Source organism: Mus musculus, chromosome 2, assembly GCF_000001635.26.
Source record: "Mus musculus strain C57BL/6J chromosome 2, GRCm38.p6 C57BL/6J".
Taxonomy (NCBI): domain Eukaryota; kingdom Metazoa; phylum Chordata; class Mammalia; order Rodentia; family Muridae; genus Mus; species Mus musculus.
Window position 1 is genome coordinate 35,247,847 of NC_000068.7, and position 14,790 is coordinate 35,262,636.

Below are 14,790 nucleotides of genomic sequence, written 5' to 3' on the forward strand. Positions count from 1 at the left end.
CAGGTACAGAGTTCAAGCAGGAAGGGGACTCGAGGCTGGAGAGATAAAGAGGCCAAGTCACCTATGGTCACCATGCCAGGCAAGCAAGCTGGGGACCGGTCTGTCTGGACAGTGATAACCACAGTGGTTACCAACCCCACCCACTCCCGGCCCTGGACATATCAAGTTCCTGGAGTCAGTCATGAGTCTTTATAAGGCCAGATCATACCACTAGTGTATTTTATACCGTGATTAAACTAGACACTTTAAAGAGCAAATCCCAGAGGCAGGAGAGATGGCTCTGTGGTGCTCTTCTAGAGAACTGGGGTTTAATTCATAGCATCTACATTCCAGGAGATCCAATGCCCTCTTCTGACCTCTGTAGACATCAAGCATGCATGTTGGCAAAACACTCATATATATAACATATAGTAATAATAATTAATAAAAAATAGAGCCAAGTGATGGCACGTGCCTTTAATCCCAGCACTAGGGAGGTAGAGGCAAATGGATCTCTGAATTTGAGCCCAGCTTTGTCTACAGAGTGAGCTCCAGGACAGCCAGGGCTACATAGAGAAACCCTGTCTAGAAATAACAAAAACAAAACAAAACAAAATAAAATAATAAGTCCTAGGGTTGCCTCTGAAATTTTAACGATTTTCCTATTGTGGAAATGGTCTTTAAAGTCCTCTGTGGGTATTCTGCCTTGCACTTGCCTGAGGGCTTTGTTTTCATTCCTCAGCAGGAATGTGGAGGCCATCAGAAAACAAGAGGCAGCTAGTGTCCTAAGGGTGGTGAGGGGTTATCCCAACAAATTTTGGTATAGGGTTGCTAGCCAGCTGAGACCTTGAAGAATGGCTATATGACAAGCCACATATGTCTTTGGGACCTGCTCAGTGACCAGGACCTGCAAGGCCAGCAGCCTGAGGTCAAGGACAGAGCAGCAACATTCTTTGCCCAGGAGAAAACAACACTGCACTGCAGGGGGGCGGGGCAGGTGTGTGTGTGTGTGTGTGTGTGTGTGTCTTGGGCTGGACACTGGGGCCACTCATCAGGAAGAGCAAAGCGGCAGGCTTTTTAGTGGTCAGAATTTGAGATTCTTAATTTCTTTTCATTTTTTTAAAAAAAGATTTGTTCATTTTATTTATATGAGTACACTCTATCTGTCTTTAGACACACCAGAAGAGGGCACCAGATCCCACTAGAGATGGTTGTGAGCCACCATGTGGGTGCTGGGAATTGAACTCAGGACCTCTGGAAGATCAGTCAGTGCTCTTAACCGCTGAGCCATCTCTCCAGCCTGAGATTCTTAATTCTTGATTTTCATTTGAAAAAAAAAAAAAATAGAACAGATAGCTCAGAGTGACTTTGATAAAAGTTAGTAACCTGAAGGTTAGCTTTAGTGGGTCTTAGGAGACAGCCACTGCCTGCCTGCCTGCCTGCCTGCCTGCCTGTCTGTTGGTTGGTATAACTGTTTATCCTTGGGCCAGGAATCTAGTGCTGGGCTATGGTGAACAGCCAGAAGCTGCGGCATGTGTGCCTGCTGCCGTGAGTCAGGTGTGAGCTCTCTGACACGTTTCCTTCCATGCAGATAAGATGGGGGGGGGGGCAATCTTAGAGAAGTGAGCATCTTGTCCCACGTCATCTGAAAGGAAGAGGCAGGTCAGTTGGCTCAGCAAGGATATCTGGACTCCAGCAAAATGTTTTCTGCTGAACAGTGCTTCAGGAAAAGAGGAAAAGAAGAAAATCAGGAAGGAGAAGCAAAAAAGAAACTGAAAAGAGAAAAGAAGAAATTCTTGAAGAAGGAGGGAAGGGGAGGAGGGAGTTAACTTCTGTCTTTTTAACAATGTCTCTCAATGTAGCTCAGGCTGGCCTTAAACTAGTAAGCATCCTGTCTCAGCTTCCTTAATTGCATGAGATTATCTTGTTTATCTGCTTGTTTGTGTGGGTATGTATGTGTGTTGCGGGTGCGGTTACATGTGCCCGTATGTTTATATGGAAACCAGAAGTCAACTTAAGGTGTCTTCCTCCATCACTCTCAACACACACAGGAAACACACACACACACACACACACACACCACTTTTATTTATTTACTTATTTATGTCTGGCCAGCATGCCTCAGGAAGGATTCTCTTGTCCCCTCCCCAGCCCTGGCATTACTGGCACACCACACAAGCGCTGGGATGGAGCTCAGGCCTTGGTGCTTATGCCCATCTTGGTGAGAAGCAGGGCAAGCACTTTACCAACCATCCCCAGCCTCAGGTCATCATTGACTAAACTCTCAACTCCATCAGCTGCTCTACTGGTTTTCATTTTCTCAAAGTTTTTCTTTTTCTTTTTCACATCCCAAAGAAGGTAATGTATTGCCAGCCTGACATTGTTCCAACTCTAAGGCACATCACCACATCTGAAAAGCCCATTGTTCTGTATGCTGAGAATATAAGTCTGTCGATGGTTACAGTCCTGTATACAAAGCACCACCCCTCCTCCCACTGGTGACCTGCATGGACAGCTTAATGCTTTCTGTTATGCGGCACCCCAAGAGTAGGGCTGGCCTTTCACAAACAGCTGGCCTGATTCATCTGGAACAAAGGCAGCTCTTCCTGCTAAATCCCTGGTAGGCATGGGCTGGGAGGCCAGTAGAGCCCTTGTGTCCTCCACCAGAATCAATCTCTCTCTCTCTCTGTCTCTCTTTCTGTCTCTGTCTCTCTGTGTCTCTCCCACTCCCTTTCTCCCTCACTTTCCCTTTCCTCCCTCTACCTCTCTCTCTCTCTCTTTTCTATCTCTGTACCACCCCCATCTTAGTTATCTTTCTATTACCATGACAAATCCCATGACCAAGGAAACTTATGGAAGAGTTTACTAAGGTTTACAGTTTCAGAGGGTGAGTATATGTGTTTGGCATACTAAGAACCCCCAAAAGTCCTTTGCCCACATTCCAGAGCTAGGCTCCTCCCTGCCTTCTGTGACTCAGTGCCAATGGTCCTGTCATCAGTAATGACCAATGTGACACCATTTTCCATATGAGGGCTATAAAGCCCACCAACACAACCTTTACCTTACTGTCTCCATCCATGCTCAGAGGCAGCTATTTTGCATCATTCCTGCCCCAATAAATCTCTTGTGTGAGCTCTGTTCTGAGGTGTAGTATTCCTGGCATTCCTTAGCCCAGGATCGCCAAGATACTCTTCCACCACAAAATCTTTCAATATGACCATCATGGTGAGAAGCATGGCAGCAGGCAGGCAGGCAGGCAGGCATGGTGCTGGAGCAGTAGCTAAGAATTCACTTCCTTAAGACAACCGTGAGTTAGAGAGAGAGAGAGAGAGAGTGAGAGAGAGAGAGCTAACACAGAATGGTGTGGACTTTTGAAACCCCAAAGCCCATGCTCAGAAACACATTTTCTCCAACAAGTCTACACCTCCTTCCCATACGGTTCTACTACCAACTGGGGACCAATTTTATCCAAATATCTGGGCCTATGTGGTCACTCTCATTCAGATCATCACACCTCTTTCTCTCCTAGGCTAAGAAGGAAACCTGGGTTCTATCCCAGCTCGGCCATTTCCCAGGTGTGCAACAGAAATAAGAGCCATCATCTTGCTGCTGAGCCTCAGTTTCTCCATCTGGGAAGTGGGAGTGGGAGTTGTGCCAGTCTGAAAGCTCTGTTGTTAGGTTCTGGAGGCGATAACAACATGAGCATGCTTTCTGCCTATTTCTTGTAAGCTGGAAGCAGCTTGCTGTCTGGCTTGGTCTATAATTCAGTCCAGGCAGCGAGCATGCTGCACACACTGGCATTAAAGCTTATCCACTGTTAGCACTTCCAGGCCTTTACTTAGGGCTTCCCATGATGACTGAGACTTTCTGTGCTCCAGGTGTTGGCATGAATAATTTAACTTCCCCAAAGCTTTTCAAATGAACACAACTTATTGGGGGAAAAGGGGTATTTAAGGGATTTCTAGGAATTACTTTTATATATATATATATACCCATTTTGAGACAGATTTTCACTATGTAGCCATGGATGCCTGGAACTCACTGTGTGGCTAGGCTGGTCTGCAACATACAGTGACTGGCGTGCCTCTGCCTCCTGGTGCATGGATTAAAGGCACATGCCACCGATCCCTGCTTTACTCTTTGTTTAAAGCATTTTTATAAGTTATCTGAAAATATTGCTACAGTTTTTAAATAACTCCAAATACCCTCCATGCAAAGAATTAGTAAGTAAAAGGAAGGAATGTAGCTAAACAGTGGAACGGAACACCTTGTGGCCTGGAATTCAGTTCCCAGCATTGCACAAACCTACCTCCAAAAGAAGCCAGCTATGGTATTGCATGTCTTTAGTCCCAGCACTTGGGAGACAGAGGCAGGCAGATCTCTGAGTTTGAGGTCAGCCCTGTCTACAGATTGATTTCCCTGACAGCCAGGGTTTCACAAAGAAACTCTATCTCAAAAAACCCAGAGTAGGGGGACTTTAAAAGAATAAATTGCTCTCAGTTAATATCTAAAGTGGACAAGGAGGGGCTTAACATTGTGCTGCAACACTGAGATAATTATTTTTTAAATTGTTTATTATATATTAAGTTATGTGCACATGAAGCAGGTCCTTGCAGAGACCAGAAGAAGGCATCAAAGGAGCTGGAGTTACCCACAGTGGGAGCTGGGGGCAGAAACGCAGGTTCTGTTCATAAGCAGTAAGTACTCTTAGCCACTGAGTCATCTCACCAGCCCCTAGATGAAATAACTCTTGATACTGTATAAGAGATACAGAAAGGACCTTGACCCTCAACTGCCTTTCTCCTTGGCCACTAGAGACAGATTTGGGCTTAAACCCCCTTCTGTGGCTCTCCTAGCTTACTAATTGAGATACTGAAGTAAACTCAGTTTAATGGAAGTATTAAGTACCTGTTATAATTGTACTTTTCATTGTTATTATTACTGTGGATATCACCATCATTGGGCCTGCTGTGTGAGGTGGGAGCAGCAGTGGTAGGCTCAGCAGAATGAAAGAATATCTGATACGTTGAGTCCTTCCTTGACAATGTGTCTTGAGAGTCAGGGAGGCTGGAAAGTCTTGTGCTGTGGAGCAGGGCGGGGCTGGGCGGGGCGGAGCTTAGGCACTATTGTGCTGGTGTTAGAAGTAAGCTCTCAGGAATACAGGGCTGGATGCCCCGACTTAAGGCTTTTCCTGATTTCTACCTTGGCTGCTTTCTGGCTACATGCATGATATCAGGGAAGGTTGAGTTGGAAAGAGACATGAATTAGTGCCCAAATACATGTAACATTTGTATCATATGACGAAATAGCCGAAATGACCTTAAAGTCTAGTTGGTAGTGAACTATAGCAAATTTAACTTGGAAATCATGCTTTGAGAATGAATTACCTGTGTAATTTATTTAATTACAAGTTCACACAAATTATTATTTATATGAATTGTTTTAAAATTGGTTTTAAAACATTCTGAGAGATTTACTAATCAACTCTCGAGAGCTGGTGTGAGCTGGTTGTGGCCATCCCAGAAGGGAGGCAGATTCCTCTCCTTCCTCGGCTCTGTCTCCCTCCATTTCCCATACACCTAAGTCTTTGAAAAAGAGCTGGTCCATTCTTGCTCCTCCAGCCTTCCAAAGATGCCTCTGCCTTCTGCCTGGTAAAGCTGTCTTTCTGGACTAGAATTCCATCATTTTTTAATTAACAAGGAATTTCTTTTTGAGGCAGCATCTCATGTAGCCCAGGCTGGCTGGAGAGTCACTGTATAGTGAAGGATGGCCTTGAACATCGAATCCTCATGATTCTACCTCCTAAGTGCTAGGATTATAGTCATGTAGCACCAAGCCTGCTTTATGAAGTACTGGGGGTTGAACACAGGGCCTTGTACCTGTGAGGCAAGCATTTTATCATTTAAGCTACAGCCCCTCATCTCTCCATCCCTGAAACTGAGTCCCTGCATCCACAGATGAGGGTAGGAGAAGCCAAGTTTTGGTAGTGTGAACCTGCTACTTTGGCTGGAGTATGTCACAAATGTGGAATATAGCACAAATACAGGTTTCTAGCAAGAGCAGTGTCTGTGGGTAGAAAGAGGCAGTCTTGGGAAGGAAGTGAACTCTTCCAGTTGTCTACTGCGCGGCCTACGTGTGGCCTTCACCTCTCACATCCTCATTCTGAGCATGGGGAAGTCTTCTGTCAAAAGAATACATCAAGATTCTTCCTTCTGTCTGCAGGTGAGGATCCAGGAATGATGCCGAGCTTCAAGGAGTCCAGAAAAGAAAGGGGATGGGACACTGTGTTGGCTGGTCTCATGTCAACTTGACATAGCTAAAGTTATCTGATAGGAGGGAACCTCAACTCAGAAAATGCCTCCATAAGATTCAGCTGTAAGCCATTTTCGTAATGAGTGATTGATGGGGGAGGGCCCAGCCCATTGTGGGTAGGACCAACCCTGGTCTGGTGGTCCTGGGGTCTGCAAGAAAGCAGGCTGGAAGCAAAGCCGGTAAGCAGCACCCTTGCCTCTCATCAGCTCCTGTTTCCAGGTTTCTGTCCTGACTTCCTTAAATGTTGAACAGTGCTGTGGAAGTATACACACTCCCCAGAGGAAGCATACACACTCCCCAACTTACTTTTTTGGTCATGGTGTTCTGTCACAGCAATAGAATAGTCTAAGACAAACATGGAGCTGAAGGGACTTTTAGAATTCCTGCACAGCAAACTTGACCTGAAAGGACGTATTAGAGCATCTGTGAACACCAGGAAGTGAAGGACCTTCCTCTGTAAGCATCCCATCTTTATCCTTATAACTAGAGGTAGTAATTTTGGATGATAGCTCTCTGCCTCTCCAGCCACTGAGTGGAACGATCAGAGGTATAGGAACAAGTCCCTCTGCTCTCTTGAACCTCAGTCCCCTCTTCTCTGACAGGAGGGCTTGAACAAGTGTTCTCTGGTGTTTTCTATATCCCAACGTGATACTCTACAGCTTGAGGGAGACACAGATTTAAGATTTCCTCCACTTTGTCTGGAAGATACCCCCGGGTTTGGAAATGACGTGTTAGATAATTCCAAAGTACATGTGTGCCGGGGCTCAGCGTCAGGGTGCAGGGCCAAGTAGCCTGTGATTTTGCCTTCAGCCTACACTGCAAGGGTCACAGGCAGCTTCTGGAAAAATCCGATTAGCCGAGAGAGAGGTGTGAGTGTCCCTTCATGTGGGCACTCTAGTTTTTAGAGTGGAACTGGGCAGTGCTGACCAAGCCAGGAAGAATGGCAGAGTATGACACAGGGACAAATGAGCCACAGCCAAGCCTCGTGCATAGAGGACCAAGCTCTGTCTGTGGCTTGCTCATCTCATCTGAACAGTACACATCGTGATGCCTACCTCAGGAATGGCTTGTGGTGTACTCACTAAGAGGAGTAGGCATGGGGGGGGGGAGGGGCGCAGGGAGAGCCAGCCTGGGATTCCCCGGGCCTTGTGGCTTTCCTGGCTACTTCTCAATGAAAGACCAAACTAGGAAACACATTCTGAGGTCTTGCTTTCTCTGCTACTGAAACACCAGCCTTGGCACCTACTAATTATGGGATCCCGGTGTATTTTACCTGTGTTAGAGCTTCTCGCTGGGGAAAGTGAATATTGTCAGCATTCAGCCTGGAATGGGCATCTGACATTTGGTGCGGTCCCCTGTGTTGTATGTGAATTCTTCCCTAGAGAAGCCGTGTTTGTATTATAAATCCTGCTCCATTATAAATGCTCTGTTTTTCAAATGGTGTCTGGGGCCATGGCGGGGGTGGGGGGTAGGGGGAGTCCCATTTCACACTGGCTTGAAAATGCTCTCACCCTCGCTTCTCTGACCAGTTCCCCAGGGAATATTTGCCTTCACGCTAATATGAACCTTGGTTTATGAGGGATTCACTATGTTTGCCATGGCGTCAAGTATCTTTCCCTCCCATTTGACAAGAGGCTGCACTGAGGCTTAGATGTGCTAAGTTCATTGCCCAGAGTCGTAGGCTGGACATGTCAGAGTTCTAGTCTAGGCCTCCTGACTCTGATGCCAAGCTACTGTTCACATTTTAGGAAGGATTGCCTTGGCATTTCTCCTTCGATACTTCAGTGTGACGTTAGAAGAAAAAAAAATCTCCTTCAGTCTCTTCAGTAGGGCAAGCTGCCGTCTGACTGCACATCATGGCTATTCTTGCAGGGAGCTATTTCACAGTCAGAGGGCTTTGCCTCTGAAGGCCCTCTCCTTACAGCTTTAGCTTTGCACTGTAGGCTACCCTCGCCTAGTACACTCTTTGTCCCGAGTCTAGCCTTGGTGTAATCCTGAGTCTCCTTCCCACTACCTCAGGTCCCCTCGGATCTGCCTTCCATGTTCCGAGACTCAGTTTCCTTCTATGGACCGCAGAGAGCTTGATTGACACTTTCCTCGGGACAGAGGAAGCGAAGCGGTTGTGCACTGGATGAATGCTTAGCCTGGAGCCGGAGTCTACATCCTCCCAGCTGCGCTCCTCCCCAGCCTGCCCCGCCCGCCTCGAGGGCGGCTCCGGCGCGTGCCCTGCCCACCCTGCCGCTCGCACAGCGCACCCCGCCCCAAGGCCAGGAACCAGCTGAGCACACAGCTGGACTGAGCCGTCGCTGTCGCCGTCACCAGCTCTGCTGCATCAGGTAAGGAAGCGGGCCGCCCGGGTCCCAGACTTTTGGGGTCGTGGTCCGAGCTGAATTTCCTCTCCCTCCCGTGCCCATCCGAGATCGGGTGAGCCTGGAGCTGGGCCCACGCGCGGGCATCGCGGGAGAAAAGAGGTGCTCGCTCACTTTGGCTTTCTTCTAAGGGACCTAGGACTGTGGCTGGGGGCTAGAGGCGAAGAGGAGCGGTGCTACCGCCACGCCTAGATTCGGTATGCTGCAGCACCGGACCTCACATTGATCCCCACCCCGCGAGTGCGGGGCAATGGGCCCGAGTCTTTGTTGCTTTGGGGGTGTCTGACCCTGCATGCAGGTGATTGCCCACGCACGGTTGAACAGTGGCTAGGTGAAGAAAGCGGAGCTTTCACTCCTGAGCAATACCTTCTTCCTTGGGGCCCGAAACTGTTAGAAAGTTCCTCCTTGTAGGTGCCTGACTTCTTCATAACTTACCTGAAGGCACTAGCTATTTCGTTCCCGCCTTGCCTTGCCGTGTTGTGTTCCCTTCAAGCTTGGAGAGGAAACTTCTGACTGAACACCATCTCTTTTTTGAGTAATTAGAACCTTGTCTCTGGGCCTCCATCACTTTGCAGGCCCCTCCCCCAACTCTATTATAGCAACTTCCCCATGGTCCGGGACTCTGGATTTGTGGGCTTGATGGACCTGTAGGGGAAGCCCCAGTCTTGGGAGATCTGGGGGCGAAGGAGCCGGCAAGCAGGGGATCCGACTGTAGGTTCTCCTCAGCCCAGACATCCATCCTTTTATTCAGTCCTTGCGGTCTCCACAGAGCAGAGATGAACCCTTTAAAAGACCCAGGAGTCCTTCCTGGTGTTCCTCTAGGTAGCCTTTATGGACTGCCGTAGCCTCTGGCTTTGTTTGGCCTCTGGGACTAACGGAAGAGGAAAACTTAACTGTCCTGTCCCATTCCTACAGACCATATTTCTGACCTGGTCACCAGGGCTGCTGAGCCACTTAGTACTGACCCCTCTCTGTGGAGTTGCACCGCATTTCTGAGTGTGACCCAAAGGCCTGAGTCACACAGTGAGACCGTGGCAGGGGATAGACCCAGGTCCAGCCCACTCTTTCTGACTTCTGTGAGACCTTAGACTCTATGCTGTAAAGGCCAGAGGCCCCACCCTGTCCCCTACAGTTGGGGATGAGGTTGCTATTCCTTGGAGGATTTTGAAGTAAGGATGATGAAGGATGTGAACAAGGGACCAGTGGCTTCCAGCTTCTTTCAGACTCTTTCCCTTCCTTGGGCCTCCCTATTTGTAAATGCCAGGGAAAATCATAAAGAGCCAAGGGAGCTTGGCTTGGCACTTGTGTAAATTACACAGCAGCAAAGGTTTCCGTGTGAACCAGGGGAGGGAGTTTACTCCAGAATTTTCCATAGTCTTTTTATTAGGGACTCTCAGAGCCAGGGGAAGCTCGCCTGTCAATCTGTTTCCTTCCCTCCTACCCTGATGTGGCATTCTCTGGCTTGTGCTCTGGTCCTGACCTTGGAGGGGCCCAGGAGCCCTAAGGAGAGCTCCCTAAACTTCTAATCTTGACACATCTAGGTGATAGTTTCTTCAGCCATGTAAGAGCGGGTGACTAATTGTGTCTGGGTGAGCCAGGCCTTGGAAATGAGTAACAGTTTGCCAGGGGAAGAGGGCTGGGGAAGGAGCTATTCTAAGAAGCAGGGAAGCTTGTGCAAAGGCACTGAGCATCCTTCATGACTAGAATGGAGGGCACAGGGTTGGAGTCCTGGGACTGAGAGTGTTAGGTGAAGGCAGAACTGACAAGGATACTGGGACAAGTTTGTCACCAGGGCAGTGACCAAGAACTCTCATTGACGCAGTGACTGAGGTGGGAGTTCATGGGGAGGCCCTGAGGAGGTGGCCTGGTAGTCAGCAGGCAGATCCAACCCAGAGCAATGCCTGCTGGGCAGATCAATGGCAGATCCTGGAAACTCAGCTTCAGGTTTATGGGAGCTGGACATTTTATCTGAAAACAGATGAGGCGAAGCTCGCAGGTAGATACTGTTACGGTTAGTGTCTCCCTGTTGCTGTTTTTCTTCTTAAGAAAATAATTCTAAATTAAAAGAGACTATAGCTATGAATCGAGGGACAGTCAGTCACATAGGCTGCCTTGTCTTGGTTGTCCCACTGTGAACAGTGGTCTGTGCAAGGACACGCACTGTTACAGGGAGAACTGTACACAGGAGGGAGGACGTGGTGTTTCCTGGTCATCTGGAGCCTGTGGGTTCCTCCCCCTAACTCCAGAAGGGAAATTTGGCTCTTAGATGACATGTTGTCTGGCCATAGAGATGGTATCATTCAGGCCTGTAGCGCTTTGCTGAGACATTGATCTCTGGTTTTCTTCAAGGAAACTCTTCTGGCCCCAGCCCACAATTTTTGAGTATTTGCTGACTGGAGGTGATAAGTTAGAGGGCAAGAGAATGAAAGAGAAATTACAAGTGATAGCTTAGGTGTGTGTGTGTGTGTGTATGTGTGTGTGTGCACGTGTGTGCATGTGTGTACTCTGGTGTGCATCCATCAGTGCATTCACAGAGGCCAGAGGTCAATTCCAAACATCTCCTATCACTTTTTACTTTATTTTTTATTACGTTTGTATTTGCTATTAATTTATTATTACTGTGTGGGTGTGTGATATATGTGTGTGGGCACACACATGGAAGTCTGAGAACAGCTTTGTAGAGTCCATCTCCCTTTCCACCTTTACTTGGGTCCTGGGAACCAAACTCTGGTCATCAGGTGTGTGTAGGAAGTGGTCACTCTGCTTAGCCATTTCTCTGGCCCCTCTGTGAACCTGGTGTTCAGCAATTCAGTAGGCTGACTGGCCAAGGAGCTCCAGGGATCTACGGGTCTCTCTAGTCCCCTGACTTCAGCCCTGGAGATACAGATGTGCCTCCCCCCTCCCCTGCCCTCGCCTGCAGCTGTTACATGTGTGCTGGGGCCTTGGCATGCACAGTTCGGGAACGCTGGAGAGGCCTCGGGACTATTTATAAACACATATGTTCTTTACCATCAACAGGTCTGCAGAGTGTGGATCAGTCTCCTATCTATTTTTAGGAAATTAATGCTCCTGGACCCAGGCAAGGTCTTTTGTTAGCTGGGCACCCAGCCAGAACTGCATTCTTCCTTTCTACTGTTTGACAAACTCTTAGACATCCCCAAGAAGCGCTGGAAAGGGAGTCGCCCTGTTACCTTGTAAGAAAATGTGGGCTGAAGCAGAGAAAAGCGGGTCCCAGGAGTTACGTGTGGTGGTGGGGGGTGGGGGTGGGGGTAGCTGGGCCATCAATGTTTAGGCAGCCGAGGGAGGTTAAGTAAAAATATCTCCTTCCTTCCAGCTGAATGAGCGTGTGTCATATTTCAGCCTGATGTGGTTTGTGAACTTGGAGACCACAGGCAGGCTTAGTTCCTTCTGCCTCTGACTTCCCCTCCCCCTCTTCTTGAGAGACGTGCCTACTTGCTCCTGCCCTGCCTTGGACCACAGGGGCAATTGCAGGGTAGGGGAGAGAAAAGCAGAGGGTGTGGTGGGTGAGGCTAGGCAGCTAAAAGCCTGGGTTGGGGTCCCTGTCTGTGCGCTGACAAAACGAAGGGTAAGGTTTGGTGCCGGCGTGCTTTTTTAATGGACTCCAGCTATCCTAAAACTCACTCTGTAGATCAGGCTGGCCCGGAACTTAGAGAGATCCACTTGCCTCTGCTCCTGAATGCTGGTATTAAAATTGTGTCCCAACATATCTGATCAGTTTTCGGCTTTGTTTTGTTATTTTTTTATTTTTTCTGGTTATTGTCTCTCCTAATCTGGCTTTTTTGAGAAGACTCCAGAAGGGTCTGAGCCATGGAGCCTGGTGGGAAACTGTTATGAGGGAGCCTGGCTGGAGGGAGTGGGCTTCCTTTATTTTGCTAAGTTGGTTAAGCAAAGGGTGTCTCGTTACTTTCCAACCTCAACAGATCTATCATTTGGTTCAAGTACTTATCAAGCAAAAGATATATATATTCCATGTAAGTCAGCCTTGAGGGTGGGGCTCTTGATTTCTCTGTTGTAGAGGCTGTGGCTGTGGCTGGGCTGGGCTGAGTAAATACTAATTAAATTTGCAGGGTGGCTTAGTGGCCTGACTGGGGGATGTGCTTCATCTCTTCATGGGCCTTCCTTCCTCATGGTAACAAGAGCTTGTGATAGAAAATTTGGAAAATGAATTTCTTTTAAAGGATAAAACCAAAACCAACTAAACAAAACCAAAGAACTATCCATAACTGCCACCACTACAAAATTTGGTATGTTTCCTTCCTGTATTTTCCTTCTTAAAAAAGATTTATTTCATTATTTTTATGTGTATATAATTGTTATCTGTCCATTGCCTGTCCATGGAGTAAGTCCATCCTAGTGAGCAATTTTTTAATATGTTCTTTAAAAATTTTTATTTACATTTGTGTGTGTGTGTGTGTGTGTGTGTGTGTACATGCCAAGGCAGGGGAACAGAGGTCAGAAGACAACTTTATGGAATATATTCTCTCCACCCTGGGGGTCATGAGTCTTGCAGTAAATGCTTCCACCCACCGAGCTACTGCTTGCCCCTGAGTTCTTCCTTCATTATTACAAATGGAGCTCCTGGCTCAGTTGTGATGTGTTTTATAGCTTTTGTTACATTTTGCCAAATTGTTACTCAGGAAGAATAACAGTGGTCCCTGTTCCTAGCACACTTGGTGGGGAAATGGTATTCTTGAAGGAGTACTGTAGCTGGGTATCTAAAGTCTAGCTGTTCTAGACTTCTGATCCAGGGACCACTTTCCTAAAACATTAGACTTCAGTTCATTCTCTCAACAAATCTTTTGCACAGCCAAGTATCAGAAAAAGGTAGAGTTGAGATTCTAGGTCAAAGAGCAGAGGGAACCTGGTTCAGTCCTGAGTAGTTTGCCTCTCTAGGCTTTGGTTTCCAGAGTAAAGTTAGGATTTCAACACCAGCTTCCTACATTTTTTGTTAGTTTGTTTTTAGGGTTTCCTATAGCCCAGGCTGGCTAGTCACTATGTTGCTGAAAATAACCTGAACTCTTACCTCCACCTCCCAAGCAAGGATTACAGTCATGCACCACTGTGCCTGATAGCATGCAGTCCTGAGGACTGAACCCAGAGCTCCATGCTGGGCAAGCACTCTCCCAACCGGGCCCCAACCCATTCCTAGGGTCTTGAGGAGTGATGACATGGTACTTTGCCAGGATAGACCATTCAGACTCTTGGAATTTCTGTTTTCTCATCTGATTTAAAATACCCTGGGACCAAAGCAAAAGGGAGAGGGCCATTGTTTTTTGTTGTTTTGTTTTGTCTTTTTTTCTTCTTTTTTTTTGTGATCATGTGTACTTGGCTTCTCGAGCTTCAGGCCAGGAAGTAGAAGCCAGTTGATGCATGCCATTCAGAGTAGGGTTTTCATGGGCTAGCCTGGGCTCTGTGCCCTTTGCATTCTCCTAGAGCATTTCTCAATAAAGCATGAGAACACTCCATTCTAGAACACTCCTTTAGAAGTTGGGAACTGCCTGCCTGACTCTATAAATGGTCTTTTTTAAAAACCTTGTAGAACTCATGGTTGCATAAAATTCCATTCTCATAGCTGTAAATGGTATTTTAGATGCAGCAGGGCTGCATTTGGGAGCTTTTTAGAAATGTTGAATCTCAAGCTCTGCCCTTAGCGTGGCCATATTTAGCAACTAAGAAAACAGGATGCTAGTTAAATTAGAATTTCAGATAAAGAATGAATAATGATTTAGTATTACCATCTTCTTTGCAATATTTGGGGGCACATGTATAAAGAAAAATCTGTGCATATCTGTAGTTCAAATGTAAATGGACATGAAGTAGTTTATCAGGCAGTCCTACCTCCTTCCCGTCTGCTGGATCAGTTCTGCACTCCACCAGGAGGCTCCTGGGATAGTCTTACACAGTTTCAAGGGTGGGAAACATTGTTGCTAGAGGCCCTGATGTCAAACCAAGCTGAATTCTTTTTGTGGCAACTGCGTGTATACAGTAGACCATAGTACTTGGGAGGGAATTCCCCATCAGTCCTTTGTATACATCTGCACATTCCCATATTGTTCTCATACTGCAGAGGACTGGGACTTTTTATCCCGTCTGTAGCTCAAAAGGGTCC

At 47.3% G+C, this 14,790-nt stretch overlaps 1 protein-coding gene and 1 long non-coding RNA gene across 6 annotated transcripts in view; both read left to right on the plus strand.

Moving 5' to 3' along the window:
• Positions 1-6,321, plus strand: part of Gm13605 — a 31,908-nt gene extending 25,587 nt beyond the window's left edge. Inside the window, exons 3-4 of the long non-coding RNA XR_866155.3 lie at positions 4,567-4,676; positions 6,202-6,321. This is a non-coding gene — a long non-coding RNA (predicted gene 13605). The remainder of the gene's footprint in view (positions 1-4,566; positions 4,677-6,201) is intronic.
• Positions 6,322-8,512: 2,191 nt separating this feature from the next.
• The window catches only part of Gsn (gelsolin), a 51,544-nt gene continuing 45,266 nt past the window's right edge, over positions 8,513-14,790 (plus strand). For all 5 annotated transcript variants that reach the window (NM_001362945.1, NM_001362947.1, NM_001362948.1 and 2 more), the window contains exon 1: positions 8,513-8,627. The gene's annotated coding sequence lies outside the window, so the exon portion shown is untranslated. The remainder of the gene's footprint in view (positions 8,628-14,790) is intronic.